Raw genomic sequence first — 7,789 nt, forward strand, 5'->3', positions numbered from 1 at the left:
GTCCCCTTTGAACAATTATTACACTGACGCACAATATTTTTAGCGCAACGCAATCTGACTTTCAATAATCTCTACAAGAGAATGGCCCTGATTAACATTAACCTGTACTTTTCACAAATCACTTACCTCACAAAACTCTTGGTTACTCCCACTACTGCAATACAGCGAGCGCCACTACTGCCAGCTAAATAAAAGATTCAAACTATGGAAGGCACTAACTACTGATAGGGATAGTTAGCAAATGAAAGATATTAATAGAGAACAACCAATGTATTTACCTCAATAGTCATAATATATATAGCAGCATGACAAATTACAAAACTCCACCATCTCTCTCCCCACATCCACCACTGCTGGCGGCTCACCTCCAACTGCGCAACGCTACGCGCTGTTCACAGCCAGCTGCCTAACACTACAATGGCGAGTATTACAACAATGCAAAGCAGCCACAGACTGCACACAGCACAGCCAGTGATTTTCATACAGAGGTGGCGTTACCAATAAAAAAACCTAAACAGCCTACTTACATAGCCCCCATGCTCCCCACAAAAAATTTTACAAATTGGTTGGGGCAGTGGCCAATACATATTTGTTAAAATTTTTCATAATCGTAATTACAATAACAAAGAAATCAAATGCACACACTTATTGATACAATGTTGGTCAAAAGCTAAAATTTTCTCACAGTCCATAAAGACAGTCCTGATCATTCATCACATTGCAGTGTTTTTCTCAAAGTCTGAGCAGTAAAAGAAAATGCACACGGAAGTAGTGGATTTCCATGCAGTCTTGAAGAAGTAGCGTTGTCCTTCCAATGGAAAGACAGTGCTGACTCGTGACATGCTGACAGGTAATGTGCCACAACAGAGCAAACCCACAGCGGAGTCAGTCGAAGTTTTGAAGAGTATTGGTGGGTAGGTCATCACAGAGCAGACCCACTGTAGTCCTGGTAGAGATTACGGTATTGGTGGGCCACCAGAGGTGCAGACCCACTGCAGTCCTTGTAGAAATAATGGTATTGATGGATCATCAAAGATGCAGACTCACTGTAGTCCTTGTAGAGATTATGGTACTGGTGAGTCAGCAACGACGTAGACCCACGTAGTCCTCGTAGAGACGGCCAGCAGCCATCCGTTGTGACTGTGCAGGTGCACAATCACAATTGAAGAGTCTTGCGGATAATATAGCAAGTCCATAACCACCACTTGTGCACTCACAAAGTTTTTGGAACTGTCCTTAGAACCAGCAATGCTGTTATCCAGTCCCTTGCTGAATTATTAACACACATACAAACACTAACAGTCCGTACTTCTCACATATTGTCCATATACTATGACCAACAGAAACGTGTGCAGTGAAATGTAACTTACAAGTTACTTAATTTGATGACCTGGTGTCAATTACAATTTTATAACATGAGAATACAATTACAAAGGTACAAAATACATCATTAAAGAACATAACAATACAGATAACATTTGTAGTACAGGCTTTACAAAAGAATCAAAATAACATATACAACAGTGTTACAGGAATTATGACATAAGTAGATACATAAAAGATCAGAATAAATTTTGAAACATCCACTTCACACATGAGCATTAAAACAAAATAGAATAAATAAAGTCTAAGCATATTTACAAGTTAAATAACATATTATTAATGCCAATTATACTTGAGGATAACAGTATTCCTCATCATAGTTCATGTAGCTGAGTATTAGAAAAATTCTACAACATAAGTCTTATCAGATAAACATATAAATAAAGGAAAAACATAAATACACAAGGGAACACAAACACATAGTGGGATAACACAAGGAAAGGACAGGGTTTCTTTTACTGCAGTATTTTGCAAACAAAACTTTCTTTACTTCTCGGAGATCTCCCTTCGTTCCTCACTATTTCCAAAAAGTCCTATCTATACCTGTTTTCTGTATTCTAACCATATTTCTTTCAAAATAATCATGGCTCATTGTACAATACTCATTTTGGCCCAAATCTTTTTTTATATACATTGTCAATGCATTGCTTCCAATTCATCATAGTTAGTTTCTTATATAGTCTACCCCCTCTTAAGCTAACTTAAATCTACTGAGCTCAGATGCTAAACTAAGGGACGAGGCAATGCAGTAGCACAAAACAATTAACACAAACAGCAATGATCAAAAATACAAATGGCGAAGCAAGCAACATAAATTACAACTAACATAAGGCAATGAGCAGCAAACAAGAAAAATAAATCTGGCTTAGCAGAGTAACACAAATTAAAATTCAGTAGCACTATGCCTGGCAAACAGCAGCAGTAAAAAAAAAAAAAAAAAAAAAAAAAACTTATCTCTAAACATGACATAGCTCAAGCAGGAAAAATATTACACTAAAAATGGCCATGTCTAATACCTATGTCACATCTTAACACTAGAGTGATGCATCACGATAACTTACTCTACCAAAAAAATTACCAAGTAGTTGAAAAGAAAATTATGTATGCAGTTCCTGTTACTAGTCCCTTCTTATTGTTCTTTCCATTCCAAGAGCTCCTTTTTCGAAGAATGTGGATCATAAAGTAATTATTTAATAGATCTGTTGACAGAAAGTGTTCACATTAGCAAATGCATTTAATTTTATTTTATGAAACCAATGCTGAAAGACAGCTGGAAACCAGATATCAAATGAAATAAGCAATTACGCAAACCAAAGCATAAAAATATCATTCAATAGTCATGTGACATTTCATAAGTTAGTAGAAATTCTCTCAACTCTCGTAGAAAGACACTTGTCCTAATCAGGTGTGCAGTTGTGTAACCAAGATTTTTGTGAGGTAAGTGATTTGTGAAAAGTACAGGTTAATGTTAGTCAGGGCCATTCTCTTGTAGAGATTATTGAAAGTCAGATTGCGTTGCGCTAAAAATATTGTGCGTCAGTTTAAGCACAGTCGTGTAATAATTGTTCAAAGGGGACGTTTCAATACATAAATGACCTTGTGGATAACATCGGAAGTTCACTGAGGCTTTTCGCGGATGATGCTGTGGTATATCGAGAGGTTGTAACAATGGAAAATTGTACTGAAATGCTGGAGGATCTGCAACGAATTGACGCATGGTGCAGGGAATGGCAATTGAATCTCAATGTAGACAAGTGTAATGTGCTGCGAATACATAGAAAGAAAGATCCTTTATCGTTTAGCTACAATATAGCAGGTCAGCAATTGGAAGCAGTTAATTCCATAAATTATCTGGGAGTAAGCATTAGGAGTGATTTAAAATGGAATTATCATATAAAGTTGATCGTCGGTAAAGCAGATGCCAGACTGAGATTCATTGGAAGAATCCTAAGGAAATGCAATCCGAAAAAAAAAAGGAAGTAGGTTACAGTACACTTATTCGCCCACTGCTTGAATATTGCTCACCAGTGTGGGATCGCCGGCCGGAGTGACCGAGCGGTTAAAGGCGCTACAGTCTGGAACCGCACGACCGCTACGGTCGCAGGTTCGAATCCTGCCTCGGGCATGGATGTGTGTGATGTCCTTAGGTTAGTTAGGTTTAAGTAGTTCTAAGTTCTAGGGGACTTATGACCACAGCAGTTGAGTCCCATAGTGCTCAGAGCCATTTGAACTATTTGAACCAGTGTGGGATCCATACCAAATAGGATTGATAGAAGAGATAGAGAAGATCCAACGGAGAGAAGTCAAGCAGTATATTGCTTCCTCCTACGTATATCTCGCGAAGAGACCATGAGGATAAAATCAGAGAGATTAGAGCCCACACAGAGGCATACCGACAATGTTTCTTTCCACGAACAATACGAGACTGGAATAGAAGGGAGAACCGATAGAGGCACTCAAAGTACCCTCCGACACACACCGTCAGGTGGCTTGCGGAGTATGGATATAGATGTAGGTGTAGATATTTAGCATAATTCCATTTAAGAATGTCTTGCAGAATAATTTTCTTTGGTAATTCATCATTTAGATAGAAAGCATCGATTGCACAAATGCGAGCAGTAAGAATAATATCTGGTGTTCAGTCACTAAGGAGTTAGGCATTTTAACTGTGCCGTCACAATATGTATTTTTGCTAATGAAATTCGTAGTAAATAATCCATCACAATTTTGCACAACAGTAATCTACACACCTACAACACAAGGGGTGAGAAATGACCTTCATTACCGATTGTTAAAGCTGTCAGTGGCTGAGAGGAGTTTAATATGCAGCAATAAAAATTTTTGGTCGCTTGCCCAATTACATAAAATGTCTTACAGTCAGTGGAGTAAGTCTTAAATCAAATTTAAAATCATGTCTCCTGGACATTTCCTCTTGTTCCACTGAAGAGTTTCTACGGCTTCAAAACTGGTAGATAGCAAAAAATAAAAGAATTGAAAAATTGTTTTTAAATGTAGTTGTATGAGTAGGAATAAAATGATGTGTTCATTAATTTTAGCACTAATCACATGTACTTATCTTGCAATATGACTTGTTTCACATCAATGCGATAAAAGAATTGCTCAGATGATTTATGGAACATGTAAGTAACTAACCACCTAAACAGTCCTTCTGCTACTTACTTTACTTAATGTTTTGCAGTTTCTCAGTTATGATGTCTAAAGGCTGGTTTGATGCAGCTCTCTACGTCACCGTATCCTGCTCAAGTCCCTCGTCTCTGCATAATTACTGCGGCCCATATTCACGTACATGTGCTTATTTTATTAGAACCTTTATCTTGTTCTACGATTTTTACACCACACACTTCCTCCGTTAGCAAACTGACGATACCTTGAGGACCCAGCTCGTGCCCTATCAACCGATCACTTCTGTTAGTCAAGTTGCGATACAGTTACTCAGTCTCTCTAAGGCATCTTCAGTACTCCTCTGTAGCGTTGCATTTCAGAAGCCTCCATTCTCTTTTTGTCTGAACAGCTTATCGTCTACGTTTCACTTCCCTACAAGGCTATACTTCAGATAAATGCCTACAAAAAACATTACCTAGCGTTTAAATTTATATTCAATGTTAAGAAACTTCTATTTTAATCATTCTTTTCTTGATTGCCGTTCTGCATTTATATTTTTTCTGCTTCGACTTTTCATACCTGAATAGCAAAACTCATGTACTACTTTTAGTGACTCATCTCCTAATTTCCTTCCTAGAATCACCTGATGTTATTCGGTTACGTTCCATTACCAGTGGTCAGCGAATCTGAATGCCAAGACTTATGTTGGATTCCCAGTACTGGCGAGGAATTCCCCTTGGTGTGAGGACTGAATTGGACGCCATCCAGCCTTGTGACGCCGAGTGAGGAGCTACTTGGCCGCACAGTGGCGGCTCCACGTCAGCTAAACCGACGACCGCTGAAAGTGCGGTGTGCGGACCTCCTCCCCTCCATACCGCATCCAAATGACGCCACTGGCAGAGGATGATGTGGCGACCAGACGGTTCCGACTGGCCCATCTATGTCTGGAACAGCCGTCAATACCTTCCATTAGGTTCGTTTTAGTTCAGTTCGTGTTCATCTTGTTGTCTTATTCAAAGTCGCTACCATTCTTTTCAACTCCTCTGCCAAGTCCGTTGCCATCTATAACAAAATTACAATGTCAATAGCAAATGTGAAAGTTTTTTTTTCCCTTCCTAATCGTTAATTCCTTATCAAACAGTACCTACTACTGACGTTGCATCGTATCGAAAATTATGATGTTAAAATGATATACCGCTTGCATAGTACAGGCATGTGACTGGCGGCACATACTGAATCACAAATGATCACGTAAGTGCTAAATAACTTTCGGGATATCTTTACGTAGGAAGAGATATGACTTCCACCGACGGACTGATTGCGGGAAATAGCTTATCAAAAAATTTTCATCAGCCGGGTTCCTGAAGGTACTGTTGACTACCAGTAATGACTGAGTGAGAGGAGAAAAATTGTTGTCAGGAGTGGGATTCGAACCCACGCCCACAGAAGTGGACTGCGACCTGAACGCAGCGCCTTAGACCGCTCGGCCATCCTGACATCCATCAGAGTTATCATCTTTACATCTATCAGTAATTCAGTCTGTGTTCAAATTATCTTCAAATGAAGATCTTTTTTCCCGCCGCTGTGCAGCTTTCAGGGTGACCTGCTAAGGCCACGCCCTGCGCGCGGCTCGCGCAGCTGGGACCCTGCCTACTTCGTCACTACAACTTCTCGCAGTGTGTCTCACGACAAGGACAGATAGGTGGTATTGGTATCCAATCGAAAGACTGACGAAGAAAAACATCTGTCTTTCTAGGCACTTATTTTCTTGTTTTCTTTAAAAATCGGCCGAATATAAAAATTTGACCAATTGAAACACTTGTTTTAGGCTACAACTGGTTTATAACCCAGTACTTACTCCGTGTACATTACTAAAATCACAGCTTATTTTCATTGTGTTTACTTTATTTAAAAGGCCAGGTAGCTACAGCACTTACAATAAATTTTATGCTGTTGGTCACCATTTGAGCTAAACGTGGAAGGGAAGCAGCGTATATGGGAGAAAAACAATGCGAAGTTTACAACGAATATCCTGGACAAAATATCGGAAAACCCAAGTCCTATGCATTTACACTTCGTACAGACCCATTTTAAAATCTTAGAAGGAACTAATATTTTGTAAATATTGTTTGTATCCCTTAGGAAACAGCGTTAATATATTGCTACAAACCATTTCGAGAATAGACAAGAGTCTATGCAGTTGGTTCAGATTTTTGTTTTTCTCCTAATGAACCATAATTCTGATCATAATCATAATAACCACGCTCACGTCTGTGCAGAAGTCCGTGTATCGTTCCTAAATATTATCACGATAAAGTATAATGTATATGACTGAAAAATACGCAAAAACTGGAGTCAATTTTCAGCCTGCATAACCTGGTGGAAAACTGTTTCGTGCAAAGCCTCTGAGATACATCATTGGGCTTTTTTTTGCCACGAATTTGATACATCACGTAATCACGAATGACGCTAGTATATACTTTCATACCCCATCCACATGATTGTGTTTTCTAATTCTGCTGCCGCCTGCGTTGTATTAGAATGGTTGTTTGGTCGTATGTTGAGACTGAAAATATCAGCTTCAGTAGCGACTTCGTTTTGTAACAAACGCAACCGGTTTCGAGCAAAGGAAGAAATATGATGTAAATCTTTCTAACATACATGGAACTGTAAAAAAGAAATTACCGATGGTACTTCATTTACAAACATAACTGAGAAAGGGAGAGTGGACTAGCCAGTTTAGATAACTGTCAACCCGGAAGGTGAAATGAAACTTATGGGGGTCTGAAACTATGCGAGCAAAAAACCGAGGAATTGTTGAAAGCACTAAAACGGAACTATGCAAGGAGGAACTCAAGTAGTCAGCTGCGAGGTGGTCGCTTGCAGTGGACGCCAGACCCCACTGTGGGAAAGGCAATTAAAATAACAATAAAAGGGAAAAGGGGTTTGGGAGGGGGCGGAGTAAAGGGGGGAGGGCAGCATACTACTATTCTAGTTTCGATTTACTAGCAAAGTACTGTACAATTGTGATCTAAAAAGCTGAATAACAATAAAAAGGAGACCGAAGAAAAAAATCAGATACACATAACACAGACTTAAGGCATCAACAATATATTCTCCGTCTCTATTTACAACAGACGGCTAATGCTGGGGTAACTTCCGATTCAGCGACTGTCGAAATTTCGTAGTTTTGAGGCAAAAAACTTGTACGCCTTGTAAATAATTGTTAAAGTTTATTGCATGAAACGTGATGGAGTGTCTTTATTATCAGAACGGCGTAATG

The 7,789-nt window shown here is 39.2% G+C and overlaps 1 non-coding gene across 1 annotated transcript; it reads right to left on the minus strand.

The window, feature by feature from the left end:
- Positions 1-5,919: 5,919 nt before the first annotated feature.
- Trnal-cag (transfer RNA leucine (anticodon CAG)) lies at positions 5,920-6,003 on the minus strand. The gene has a single exon. It is a non-coding gene; the product is annotated as a tRNA-Leu (tRNA).
- Between the last annotated feature and the right edge of the window lie 1,786 nt (positions 6,004-7,789).

The sequence above is a fragment of the Schistocerca nitens genome, chromosome 4, assembly GCF_023898315.1.
Source record: "Schistocerca nitens isolate TAMUIC-IGC-003100 chromosome 4, iqSchNite1.1, whole genome shotgun sequence".
Classification (NCBI taxonomy): Eukaryota; Metazoa; Arthropoda; class Insecta; order Orthoptera; family Acrididae; genus Schistocerca; species Schistocerca nitens.